Below are 14,247 nucleotides of genomic sequence, written 5' to 3'. Positions count from 1 at the left end.
AGTTAGAAAACCCAAATAGAGAGATTCAAAGAAAGACAAGGGGAAATTGTTCATTGCATAGAAGGAAATCAGGCATTAGGATACATGAACTGAAAACAACTGGGCTTGCCATTTTATGCTGATTTGCACTTAAAATGAATTTTAGGGAAAAGCATGCTTGCACAGCTGCTGTCTCCTTCTGCCCTTGTTACCAGATTTCATCTGCCACTTGGGAACCCACACAAACTTGAATGCAAGCCCATGACCAGGAGTGTAATTTTAGCAGGGGCTCCAAATGCTGCTGTCTTGCAGTTGTACCCCCTTGCCCCTGAAGAGGGAAATCCACTGCAGGGCACTCAGCGTCACCTTACTGGGATGCAGCTTCAGTCGTGCCTACCTGCCCTGCATCTTATCCAGATGTGCTGTGCCACTCTGACAGACTATCTTGGGTGATACTGGCTTGAAAACCTGGGCTCCTTCCTATGTCATGCCACCAGCTCCTTGGAAGACCACCTGCCGCCTTCTCAGCCTTGATTCCCTCCCCAGATTGCCACCCAGAATAAGACAAAAACTTCGCCAGTTCTCCTCCAAGTGCCCCTCAAAAGGTGAGTGTTTGGAGTTCAAGGACCAAGACACAAGCCCGGGCTGTGACTTGGCTCCCGTGCCGGTCTCCTGCTCTTTGCCCAGCTCCCAGTCAGGGGAACGTGCTATGCACAGCAGGGATCTGCTGTTGCGATGGTGCTCACGGTTAGGCACTGCTAACCAGCTTCCTCTCAGCCCACTGCCAGATGGGCAGGCCAGCAGACCTGACAGGGAGAAGGCTCCAAAATGGAGCAGTCCCTCCAAAAAACATGCTCTATATCAGGGGTCCTCAAAGTACGGCCCACAGGCTGGATACGGCCCCCCAGGGTCCTCAATCCGGTCCCCGGTATTTACAGAACCCCTCTGCGCACCCCACCCCACCCCCACCCCCCAGGGGTTTGGGGGGAGAAACCAAGCAGCCGCAGATGACTGCCTGCCCCTTCATCCACGCGCCGGCCCCCTGTTTAAAAAGTTTGAGGACCCCTGGTCTATATAAACCAGCTTCCAAAAGGAGCGGCTGCTTCCCACAGGACCCCCAGCCCAAAACCTCCCAAAACCTCCCCTGCCTCCTGCTGCCCAGCACCAGGGTAACCCCACCGACAGCTCTGGGGAAGCTGGCCTCGAGTGGTGAGCTGCAAACAGCCTCTGTTGTGATGCTCGCAGCGAGGAAGGTCCCAAGGGCATGCTTGGAGGGGAGATGGGAGGTCAGGTGGCTGCCACAAACCTTGCCGAGTACCTCTAGGATGGAGCAGAGTCCAGCAAAGACCACTAGAACCCTCAGCTAGGGTAAATCACTGCAATCTACCATAGTCAGTAGCTTTACACTCCTGTAATATAGGGAAAGAGCCAGGCCAAGGTCACTGAACTCTCAAGTTTTATGTACTGCTTGTATGGCAACATAATGAATCTAGCTAGGGCTGTAGCACGAAATACGCATATGATGAAGTAATTTGGTGGTATTATTATTGTGTCTCTGCTACTAGAGTAATAGGAATAATCAACCGGGTGGAGCACTAATCTGAAAGGTTTGCTAAGTAACGGAGCTATTCAATCATGAGATGTCTTTAGAAGACATCCAGAAATCGTTCTGTGCCTAAAACCTGAATCTTTAGAAGTGCGGTGCCCACTGGCTTCAGCAAACAGGGACGATGTGAGCAGACGCAGCAGCAGTGCCCGTGCTGTGTGCTGTAAGGCATGTAAACCAGGGGGTGAGTCCCCAGACAGGCAGGACAAGACACTCAGGAGATGAAAACGTTCTCGAAAGAATTGATTAGAGGAGGGGGGAGCAGCCTGTCCTGCACTTAGTTGCCCCCAAGTCAGAGTGTGTAAGACGACTGTGAGTATACGTGCTGCAGGGGCTGGCTTTGCCAGAAGGCACACGAAATCTCAGGGTAGAGGGCTGAACCTGTTGCTTTTCCTGTGCAATCTGGAATATTTCCTGTAACAACTTCACGACTAGTTAACTGTTTGAGGTGGAACTGTGCTAAATTGGGTCATTACCTGGCCAGCTGGAGCCTCTGCCTTGGTCTGCACAGCAGCAGACCCAAGCCTTCCCCCTCAGCTCCAGTCTGGACTTGGGCTGCCCAAGGAGCTGGATCCACCTTTTGAAGCTACCCCTCGCAGTGCTGACCTGGGACTGAGCAGCTGGCAAGACTGCGAGGGCTGGCTGACCCTCTCCATCACCCCAGCCTCAAGAAGCACGAGCAAGTGCCTGCACACCGGTTCCTCCTGGCTGGTGGAGCTCCAGCAGCGTTCAGCAGGCGTCTGGGCTGCTGCCTGCAGCTCCCAGCGATTCTGCCCCGGGTCCCCTTGCCTCAGCTTGAGCAGAAACAGGGGCAGCAGGGCTGGAGCAGCCCTGAGAGGACAACAGAGCCCCCCAACTCGAGGGGCTGCAATCCTGTCCCCAGCAGACAGAGCCTCCTCCATGGGGCCATCTGCTCCTTTCCCCCAAAAGCTGGCCTGTCCCTCTGCTTCTCACCCTGTTTTTTCCCCAGCAGGGATGGTCTGGGGTCAGCTCAGACAGTGCTGCAGCACAGTGGGTTTGCACCGTTTTAAGCCTGGAATGACACCCTTCCCAGGCTGGGCTGTGAGCTCCGTTACCGGATTATCTGCTGCTGAGGAGGGTGTCAGGATTACCCTTCCCCGGGGTGGGGCTGAGAGGTATCAGTGCTGGCTGCTGTTACAGAACCTACAGGAACAGCCCCAGCCTGATACCTCCCTCTCTGCCACATCTGGGTGCAATCCATCACTAAGCTCAGATGTTACCGGTGGTGGCAGGCTACAGCCACCTCCCTCCCAGCCCTTACAGTGACAACGAGTACCTCATTTTGAGAGGAAGCTGGACCAAAACCGTACTTTGCCTCTTCTGGTGCCTGGGCTGCTGCACCTCTGGGAGCGTTCCCCACACCTGCTCCCACTCCCTGCCTCTGAGTAGTCAGGCTCTGCAGGCAAACTTCACACCTCTATGAGATATTCCACCCCAACGCATCAGACTGGCCCTTATCCACTACACATAAGAGCCAGGAGATGATGAGGCAGGCTACAGCGTCCAGCTGACAGTGCTCATCCACCAGCTGCACCACCAGGTTTCTCATCCCAGGAACAGGAATGTTTTCAGTAGACATCAGAGCAGCTCCACACGTTATGCTGCCACAACACCCCGTTCCCAGCTGCCACACGAGCATCCCTGCAGTACACTGGACCTTCGTGGCTGCTCTACAGGCATTTCAGGGCAGGCGAATAAGGGAAGAGAAGCAAACCCTACATGTCTAGAGGAATGCCCACCGCTGGACATGCCCAGGAGCCGGTGACCGACGGAGGAGCTCTGTTGAGAAAACGATTAGCTGCCAGAGGACTAACACAGCCTTTTTCTGAGACAGTGGTGGCCTTACCAAAAGTGACTTTCTGCTTTTCCCTTTATATAACTACTGCGCTTCACCATGATATCTTCCAGCTGACAGGCTCTAAACACATTACAGTTGTTATTCAACCAAGCCCTTCCTTACTCTTATCCCATACGTCTCCACTCCAGCTTCAAAGGGACTGCTTGGAAAATGGAGAAACTGAGGCTCAGAGTGAAGATTTAAGTAACATGCCTGCAGTGATGCAGAAAAGTAGTGGCAGAGCTAGGCTTGGGAGCTAGGTCTTCCTTCTGGGAGAGGTCTAAGCTAGGGGTCCTTTCTCCTCAAATCATAAGGTATATTATTCCCCTGGAGTCACCATTGCAACTTTTTCACTGCGAAAACAAGACAGAGTTCTTCCCCCATGAGCTTCTCCAAAACCACAGATCCACAGCATTTGTGAGCAGACAGAATCAGAGCAGAGCAAATCTCAGGCAGTATTACCAGGAATTCCTGATACCTAAACATTTGCCATCATCTACCTGTCCGTAGAAACAGGTCCCTTTGCCACCACTGGGGCTATAGAAGCTTTTCCACAACATAGATGACTCACCCCACCTAATAAGAAACAGTATTAACTGCTCATGCAGCCCAATTAACACTGCTAATTGCGCTGTGCCTCCTACCACCCTGAAACTCTGGCAGCCCATTCCGTTTTCTGGCTAATGCGATCCTGCTCCAATCCATCCAGCCTCATTTTTCCATATTTCTTCATGTTAGCTAAGGACATGCATGTCTGCCCATTTATATTTTAATAGTTTGCACTACTTCACTTTGCATAGGGTGCAAATTCAGTGCCCAGAAGAGGTGGGGAAAAAAGTGCAGCAGTTTTACAAGCTCTTAGGGGTGAATTTTGCCAGCACAGGCATATGGTAAAGCATTAACTCTTCCTTGCAAACGCTAGGGAGAATCTTTAACTCTACTGCCACCACTTTACCTCTTTGAATTCCTTAAGATCCATAATTAGCCTAATTAATCAGAGGAGGCATTGTAAAATAATGTTGGGTGGCCACAGCCCAGTATTTTATTTGTGGATGCAAGTCTCTTCAGGGAGAAAGGGCAGGGTCTAATGCGAACTCAGAGCTAAGAAACTTCGGTGTAAATATTTATCTGAGCCTTTTTACAGAAGTTTATCTTCCTGTGTTGTTTCACTAATTGCTTTCCTCTCCCTTACTGCTAAAATGCAGCTCCAACCAAGCTCAAACATTTCTTAAAACATGCAGAGCCTGATGGCAGTAAATCAGTTTGCAAGGACACACACTGAAATATTTCCTTTTCCTTCCAAGAAATGGAGCCCTGCTAGTTTATTTTAAAATGTCCCATATAAGGGGGACTGGGAGAAACAATTCTTGGCTGCCAACACCCGAGTGGGTTTTCCACTTGGAGGTGGCTGGGGATTCGTTTGACTCACACTAATCTGTTCCAATGCTACTTTTTTTCCTTGCTCACCATGGATACTTATACCTGCAGGGCTTGCCTTCCTCAGGAGGCTGGAACAATGCTGAAGCGAGTGCGGGAGGATGTCCTGCAAAGCACAGAGGGGACTGCTGCCGCGTGGAGCACCATGGTCTTCCCGGCTGAAACAGGTCTTTCTGAACAGCTAATGTAATGGTCCACACTCTTAAATGACACTGGGCTGGACCTCAAATCAGGACACGTGGAATTTGTCAAGGCTTGGCTCTATGCTTCTGGCTACTGAACACACCCATGGCCCGCATGGCAGTGCCCTCCGCCAGCACCCATGCCTGGGGAATGAGCACAGGGACTTGGTCCTGCAATACAGCACTGCCCAGGATCCTAAACCAAAGTGAAACTCTCAACTGTCACCTAAACAGCAGGACGGTACCTAAAAGGGGCTTTTAAGAAGCTTTAAGCAGGAAGACAAGGCCACAGCTCCCATCCATCAGCTGTGCCACTCCCTCCTGGAGCTCTGCGCTTCCTCACTGTGGCGTCCAGTACCAGAGAGAGGTGAAAAGTGATGGATACAAGAATAAAACATAAAAAAGTTCCTGCTATGTACAAGCCTCAGCCTACTGATACAGTGTTGATAGACAGAATCTGTGAAAATTATGGGCAACTGCTGCTGAAAACATCCATGGGTGGTCTCTTCCCTGTAAATCTGAAGGGTCAGCAGGAGCATGTCTATGTATTCTGGGACAGCAACAAAAGCACTGCAAGAAAAACACTGCTAGTGAGGATGAATATTAGCCATCACCTTCAACAGGCTCAGGTGCTGAACATCTGAAGGATGCACTTGGACAAAGTCTTTTTGGCATTGATAACAGTTTGAAAAACTATGGCTCACACAAATGCAAGTCTCTTCTCTGTAGCCAGCACAGCACAGCAAATTGCTAATTGATCAATAAATATTGATGTTGATTTAGAAATACTTACGTACTTTGTGCTTCTGGCCTGGCAAGAAACTAACAGTTGCCAAAGGAAGGACACCGCCCTTTAGTACTAGCACAGGAGGCCAAAAGTAAAACCTTGTTTTGTAACATTTCTTCACCTTTCTTTCTGACAGTTTGGCTGCAATTCTGCTGTCCATGGCTGACTAAATTTGAAATATTTACTGACAGTGGATTAGAACAAAGAGCTGCCTGCCACCTGTTGGGATTTTCCTGCAGTGCTTATTGCCATGGGGAAAACCCACTGCAACAGATTCCCCCTATATGTTCTGATAGAGTTTTATAGTGGGACTGTTTCCTCATCCCTTTCCTTCCTTTGAACCAATGCTGAAAGCCAGGAACCTCTCGCGAGGACTTCTTGCCTCTATAGCTCCAAAGGAAACCCCTGCATAGCTCTACACACATGTATGGTCTCTAGCATCAAGCTGTGGCATGCTCTGATTATGAGCATAGCATCAAACAATTACGGGATGACTCATGACAAGACTCGTGGGAAAACAGTGGGGGCATCACCTAGATAAAGCCCTTTAAACCATTTAATTCAGGCTTGTACTTTGGGGTAGAAGTTTCTGATATAAAGCTGGATGCATGTATATAATTGGAAGGGAACTTGTGGAGTTTTACAGTATAAATATTCATCACTGAGGCCAAAGTAAATTAAGAACCATGCTCTTTCTTTAAAAATGCAAGTAAATAGTTCACTGAATGGAGCCTTGGCAAAAGGAAAAACTTGCAGAGGAGCCAAACCTGAGGAACAGAAAAATGTAACACATTCCTTCCTGTCTTTAAAATAACCCCCTTCCCTTCTCCTGGTTCAAAACTCCTCCTCCTGCCATATTAAAAATTAAAAAGTCATAGACAGCTGGGTCTGCCCAGCTACAGAATTACTTCAGCCTTTCCAGAGCAGGGACTCTTAGCTCAAGTGTGTGGGCCAGCCCCCACTAGGGACCCCAGTAACTACCAGTGCATGAAATGCACAGCACCCACGCTCAGTGTGTGATACAGGAAGATATAAACTGCACCAGGAAGAGAAAGTGTAAACCACAAAGAGTTTATGAGGCAAGAACACCTCAGGTCCATGAGGCAGGCAGCACAGATCCACCTGAATGCCATGGTATGAATCCTCTCCTCTCCCTGGACCCATAGTCAATGCAAGTCGCCAAGCTGCTGGTGGTCCACCAACACCGCCCCGGCAGGGACCGGCCAGGCGCTCCCCCCCTCTCTACCTGCCTCGGCTTTCCCTCAGGGACAGCAGCAGGCTTGTTTTCAAGCCAGCTTCCCCCCACCCCAATGCAAACATGTGCACAAACTGTGCTCCCCAAGAAAGGTCCCACATTCCACCTTACGAATGATGTTACAGGCAGAGGATCAGTGGGTGACCCCATCCTCTCCCTCAGGCAGCTGCCAGCAGCCTTCGCTACCTGTCAATCAAATACCTGGTGCACATTGCAAGTCTGGTGTTTCTTATTATCTATTTACAATGATAAAATAATTTTATTTGCAGCTTGGCCATGGAAAAGACCTTGAAAAGAAGCAAGCTCTGTGCATCTGGATTTCATTAGAGCTTAACATTAATCCCTTTATGCCTTAGAAGCATCCTGTTAGCATTATACAGACTCTGGTCTGTTAAATGGCATTCTCAGAGCTGGCTGGCTGAAAAATGGGTTAATCAACAGCACCTCCGCTAGCACACATGCCATGAAAGGCATCTTCCTCTTTCTGTTGCTTGCTCATCTGTCTGTTAGCATCGGAAGGGGTAACACACTCATTAAGTAACATTCACCGCCAAACTCATCCTCAAACTCATGATAGCTTTGTGCTGAATTGTAGGATTAAATCCCACAGAATTTTACAGTTGATGGAAATGAAAAATAGGCATCCCAGCCTCAAGTGAGGATCCAAACATTGTGAATTTCATTGGAGCTGCAAGTCTAAAGTTACACAAGTTGGGCAAGTAAAAGTAGACTTTGGCTTAAACAATTGCACTTTTTTGCCAGTTTTTGGAGTTGCAGGAAAGCATTAAGGGTTGAACAGTGACAGAGGCCAAGAGAGAAACTGCTGAGCAGCTGGGCAAAAGTTGAGAATGGAAAGGCTGGCAGAAGCAGCATTTTGTGAGCTGAGCCATGCAAAAAAAGAAGGTGTGAAGGAGGGGTCTGAAAACACAGCCTGAGGAGCTGCCAGCAGACTGCAAAGGGAAGGAGAGAAGCTAATCATGGAGGATGAATGCTCAGAGATCGAATAACCCAGAGGCCAGATTGCCAAGCGAGCCTAACAAAGAAATATGCACATTCTTACAGCAAAAATGTTCTTGCCAATGACCCAATGCAAGTCAAGTCACGTGGCCTTGAAGAACATGTCCCTGTTCTTTGATGCCACAAGAGGTGGAAAAAGATAAGCAGTAGAATAAAACTATTCACATTAATTTCCTTACATAAGGCTGTTCTAATTATTCCCAGGAGCGACTGCCACAAGCTACCACAGAAACTCACAGATGAGCCAAGGAGAAGCAGTGATGGGAACAAGGCAGAAGCTGTTGTGTGCCACCGCAGTCAATAACAACATGCCAGTGCTTTGCAGAGGCTAGGCTTTGTGAGAGCGGGCACAGCATCTCCAAAGAACCAAAGGCTAGAGAGCAAGACTCTTCCTAGCCAGTGCAAGGGCACAGTCTGGGACAGAGAGGGGACAGAAAGGAGCCACCTCAACATAGGTAGCACCTCCTCCTGGAGCACCAGCCTGCGCCGGCCGTGGGGACAGCAAGTGGCCCTGGGGTTTTTGGGAGATGTCACTCTCTGCCTCTATTTCTGGTGCAGCCTGAAGGGGCAGGCAGTGGAAAACTCCAAGAAACATCATATTTAAAGATACTTATTCTGATTCATACATTATCCCCCACCTTCATTTCTCCCAGTATTTCTTTCTTACTTTCGCCTTAACCTATACAGGAACCAGTGTGAAAACTGTATTGGCAGAAACTAGGCCAAATACAAGACACATTATGGGGTACAGATGACCCCAAAAGCTTCCTCATCTGTCTCTTCCAACCTCTTTTCCCATTACTGGGGTTTAACACATGTTTATGTGCAAACTAATACCTCCAGTCATGAGTGTTTTTGCAGGTCTTTGATAAATATTTGATAAATACTTTACGATTTGACAGAATTTTTCCAATTTTGAGGTGTTCAGAGCAGAAAACAATTGTCCGGCAAGATTTACAGAAGAGCTACATAGATGGAATTTGTATTTTCCATCACTTAGCTGTTAATTCCTATTGGTTTTACTACTTTTCAGGTAGAAAACTGTCCTGAGGCTGAACACTAGCCTCTTCATTTGCTCTCCCTATGCAAGCACATGTACACATACACATCTGCATACACACACATATACGCACAAAGCTCCTTGGCTGATAAATTTCCCAATAAATGCGGCAGACAACTTCAAAACCAAACCAAGCCTTTCAATTGGAATTATGAAAAATAAGTTTTAAATCACAAAACATCCTGTTTTGCTTCAGTTTCTCTCTCACATGCCACAAGCCGAACTCCACCCTACCTGTTTTCAGAGGGGCTAACTATGGGTGTCAGGTTTTGGAAACTTCCATGTCCTCGTCTGTTCTGCTATTTGCTCTCAGGGGAACACAAGGCAGGCAGGACTGTGGTGACAGGAGAGGGGTTGGTCCCCTGCGCACCCAGCCCTGCACCAGTCCTTTTTCCCCACAGCTCTAAGATCCCTCAGGAGAAAATGCAGAGAAATGGAAGAGGAGCAGAAGTGGGGTTTATTGTTTTTTGTTTTGGTTTTCGTTTCTTTGGTTAGTTTTTTTAATGACAGTGACACCACAGTCTCAAACTCTGGCTGAAACAGAGAAGGTGCTGTTAAGCAGACTTGCTATTTGCTCTACTAGGCCTAAGTCCTCACATCGATGACAGTTTCACAGACAAGTCAAAGAGAATCTCCCAAGGAGATGCCAGGTCCCTAACCAGGAGCACATGGAGAGGTTGGGAGCTAGCAAGGCAGGTTTCCTGTCTTAACAGAGAAACCAGCCATACAGATCAGATACGTACCATACTTTAGAACCCCCTCTAGATGACCTCTGCATGCCAGCACCCAGCCGGAGGATACAGGCTGCCTCCTGAGCAGAGCTGCGAAGTGGGTGATGTGCTGCCGGTGCTCCGGAGGCTGCTGGGGTGTTCGTTTGAGACAGGTGCCACCCGGTGTAGCTCTGACTGTACGCTGTAAGCAGAACACCGGCGCATAACAGCCTGAGTGGCTGAGTGCTGCTGTGGGTGTTTTTGGAGGGGTGTGTATTTGGATCTGCTGGGGTGCTACTTGCTGTGATGGCAGCACTGGCAAGGGTGGTAGAGTAATATGTGGATGAAGGTGAACAGAACAAATAGAGGAGCCTGAGGTGTTTGTGAGGGTGTTGGCGTGACAGAGGGTGGAACAGCAGCAGGTGGTGAACCTATGGCAGGCAGGAAGGTGGAATATGGTGTGCTGGTGAAACACTGCACATGGGGGACGAGGGAAGGATCCACAAGAAGGATCCCTGCATCAGAGCCGCAAATCAGGATCTTCCATATCACAAGCAGGAGAGGATCTGAGATCCCCCATGGCTAGTCAGGAAGAACAAACATCCACTACACCTTCAGGCTAATTAAGAGAAATGGTAACAATGGTATACTCCTTGACATCTCCCATACCTATGAAGTAAAACCAGTCCAACTATGCTGATGCTCGAGTCACATCCCCTGGTTACAATCTAGAAGAGTTCCAGCACCCAGAGCTAGCTCCTCTGCAAAGACAAGGGCACACAATTCCCACTTTTGGGGCCAGCCTAGCTGAGTTATAATGAACAAAGGTGAAGCACCAAGAAGCATAAACGGTCTCTTCTGCGAATGCCAATCCCACCTAGACCAGAGCCACATTAAGCGATCTACACGTGCATTCAGCCAAAACCTAAAGTGCAGCAGCACTTAAAGACAGGTCAAGAGAAAGGAACTGTGTCCAGTGCTGTTGACAGAAGGACCTTCACCGAGCAGCTCTGAGGGTCTGCAGGGGAGGCAGAGACCATCATTATGGCCGCATGGCTAGAGACACCTATCCAAAATCAGGTTATGCACCCATCCAAAGTGTGGTATTGTGTTTGGCAGGGATTCCCTGAAGCAGCTGACTCTCAGAAAATTTAAATCTTTTTAAGCCAACAAACTTCAATATTTGCTTTCTTTGGAATCTACGTTAATTTTTAAAACATCACTAGAGGGCGTTAAATAAATAGGCTTCCCAACCAAGCTAGAGGCGGTGAGATTTTTGAGAAAACTATTTAGTTGCAGACCTCTGGGAGAAGGTTTAAAAGGCCCATGCGTATCAAAACGTCCACCTGACCACTTTCTCTCTGGCTCACAAACTAAATGCTTTACTTCTCTTTACGTGTGCCCTGGAGAGCACCAGCCCAGGGGCCCAGGAAATGCACCCAGGAACTTCCCTGCAGCTGGGCATGAGCTGTGCCAGGTCTCAGCAAGTCACTGGGCAGCTGTCCCATGATGAGGAACACTGCCATGTATACATACACTATCAACTACCAGTGGCTTAATTAGCTTAAAGTCATGCTGGACAAACTAATGACCAGGTCCTTGATGAAATCACTGGGAAGGCTAAGGTGCAGTGCCTGGTGCCTCTGTGCATCCCAGGGAATACACTCCATGTAGGAGCTCCATGCTCCTGCAGAAGCTGTGCAGCTCCTGCGCAAGCCCGCGACTGGCTGTAACATTGAGGCAACAAACATACTGTTAAAGGCTCTCATTTTCCATCTCTGCAGGTACCATAGAGTTGGCACATCACAGCAACACTGTGTCTACGTTGCATAAAGGCATCAGCAGACAGAGGTCTGGATAGGAAAACAAATGTTAAGGAATGTTCTAAATGCAGAAGATGGGAAGGTAAAGGGAAAACCAGACACCTCTTTCTTAGGTAGGGCCCATAGGTAAAAACTGCAAGCATCTCTAAATAACCGGCAGCAAAAGCTGCAATACAACACCAAACTGGATCAGAAGGATGTCTTTGGTTGTGGGCATCCTCCAGCCCTGGCAAGCACTATAAGTATTTACAACTAGTCGCAGATATTTTTTTTTTAATATTTTTTTTTAACAGGACTTGCTATTTATTCCAGTGGAAACTCCCTGCAAAGAAAATAGTTCTGCTCAGCTACTGTTTGTTTTGGATGATTTGTCTGAGAATTTCAAACTAGCGTTTTGAATAATGTTTACAGCTTTCCCTCTTTATTTTCCATTATTTCAGGCTAACCCCATGCTAATACGATATTCTATTGTTTGTTCTGTTGAATTTAAAAAAATTACCCAGGGCAGCTGCCATTCGGCAGACTGAGCATCCCTTCCCCAGCAGCGCGCTCCCTGCCCTGCCACACGCTTCACCTCCTCCAGAGACTGCAGCCTCTCCTGGCCATCTAAAACCAAGAGGCGGTAGGAAAGGAGCTGAGGACTGCTTTGCCTGTCGCCGTGTCCCGACACGAATGCAGTGACATGCACTTGGCAGGTTTCCTAGCACTGCAGCGGGATGCGAAAGCGCCGCGATGCTGCCGCCCCTCTGGGAAAGCGACCGAGGGGTCGCGCTCGAGGCTGGGCAGCCCCCGGGCCCCCTGCGGCACGCCCCCCCCCCCCCCCCCCCCCGGGTCACTCCCCCCGACCTGGCCCGACACCGCGACGTCCCCAGCCCACTACCCTTTCGCAGGGAGGAAACCGGGCCCCTCCGCCGGCCGCCGGGCTGCAGCCGATGCTCCCCAGCACCTGCCCCGCGGCCCCGGCTCCGCACAGCCCCCGCTCCCCCGCGCCAGCGCCTGAGCCGCGCGGCACCGGCACATGCACCTAGCCGCCGGGCCGCGGGGGGGGCACGCGGGCACACCGGAGGAAGGGGGCGGAGAGACACCCCTCCCCGGAACGCAGTCCCCGGGGGCCCAGCAGCAGACCCCCCCCGCAGCGCAGCCCCGGGAGGAAGCGGGCGGCCCCGCCGCGGTACTTGCCTGGCTCCGCGCGGAGCCCGCGGCGCAGCTGGGGGCGCGGGCGCGCTGTCATGCCCGCAGCCCGGGCGCGGCCCGGCGCATGACTGTCGGCGGTCGACGGGTGGGCTCGGTGCTGGGCGCGGGGCCGGCGGCCCGGCCGGCCGGGAGGGGAGGGGCGGGCCGCTGCGAGCGGGGCGGCTCTGCCCCGCCGGCCATTGGCTGGGCGCGGGTCAGGGGCGGGGCCGCGCGGCGGCGCCCCCTACCGGCGCAGGGCGGCAGCGGCTCTGCTCCGGCGCCGTCGGGGGGGGGGGGCCGGACCGAGTGCCCCGTCGGCGCCAGCCCGCCCCTGCTGGGCGGGGGGCGCGGCCCAGTGTGCGGCGGGGCAAGCGGCAGCCCGCAGGCCGCCAGCTCAGCCGGCGCTCTCCGCCTGGGCCTCCCCCGGGAGGCGCCGCATGGGGAGGGGGGGGGATAAATGCTGGGAGAGCGCAAAGCAAAGCGGCCGGGGCGCGGGAGGGGGGGTGGGAGGGAACTGGGAATCTCTGCTCGCTGCCCTCGGTGGCGCGGAGCCTCGCTTTCCGCGGCGGCATTGCCCAGGAGCAGGCTGAGGGGCTCAGCACGGGGACGCGCTGCCCCGGAGGTCCTGCCGGAAGGCGGCTTCTCCGGGCGGACGCGGCCAAGAGCTGGCAGGACCCAGACGGTCCCGCTCTTGCTGCGGAGGGCGGCTGTTCTGCACGTCAGTGCACCTGAGCAAGGGGGCATGAAAGCAACTTGTGAAGTCACATTCCCACCACTTTCCTACCTACCCCAGCTATCAGCAATGTATGTGCCCACACAGGTTTCCAACTTCTAAAAGCAACGAGCTTCCCACTTTGCTTATGCCTATGTCTGTGTCATTCTTTACATCCAGTTCCATAGAAACCCCCCCAAAATCTAGTCCAGTTTAGCAGTCCATCTGCTCCTTTGGGAGGAAGAGCCTGGTTCCAGCTGGGCAGTATGCACCAGAGTATTTGGGACCATCTAACTGCAGCCATTGTCTCTGCACGTTGTGATCTTTCCCTGATACTCACTCGCTCTCTAGGAGGAGAGTCGCTATCCCATTTTGGGAAAACCTGGCTTGCCACCCTTACTGTATTTGTTTGACCTCTTCCTTGAGCTTTCTGCAAGGAAGCCAGTTAATGCAATTGTGCTAATAGATGTTATCATGAAGTTATTTGTTAGTGTTGCTGTAATGTACAGGGCTGAAATTTTTTGAAAGAGCCCCCTGAGTAGGGGCTTGAGTCCTATTGAAAGTTAAGAGTGACTGGGCAGCAAAAGCCAGCAGGCACTGTGTTCTTACTCCAAGGTTTTTAAAGCTCCTGTTGTGGGAACGTTTTGC

General features: G+C 51.0%; 1 protein-coding gene across 2 annotated transcripts in view; it reads right to left on the bottom strand.

The window, feature by feature from the left end:
• LOC121097515 (rho GTPase-activating protein 20-like) overlaps positions 1–13,026 on the bottom strand; it is a 39,858-nt gene extending 26,832 nt beyond the window's left edge. For both annotated transcript variants that reach the window (XM_040614582.1, XM_040614583.1), the window contains exon 1: positions 12,894–13,026. The gene's annotated coding sequence lies outside the window, so the exon portion shown is untranslated. The remainder of the gene's footprint in view (positions 1–12,893) is intronic.
• Between the last annotated feature and the right edge of the window lie 1,221 nt (positions 13,027–14,247).

The sequence above is a fragment of the Falco naumanni genome, chromosome 14 (assembly GCF_017639655.2).
Source record: "Falco naumanni isolate bFalNau1 chromosome 14, bFalNau1.pat, whole genome shotgun sequence".
Taxonomy (NCBI): Eukaryota; Metazoa; Chordata; class Aves; order Falconiformes; family Falconidae; genus Falco; species Falco naumanni.
This window is presented reverse-complemented; position numbering and strand designations above follow the sequence as displayed.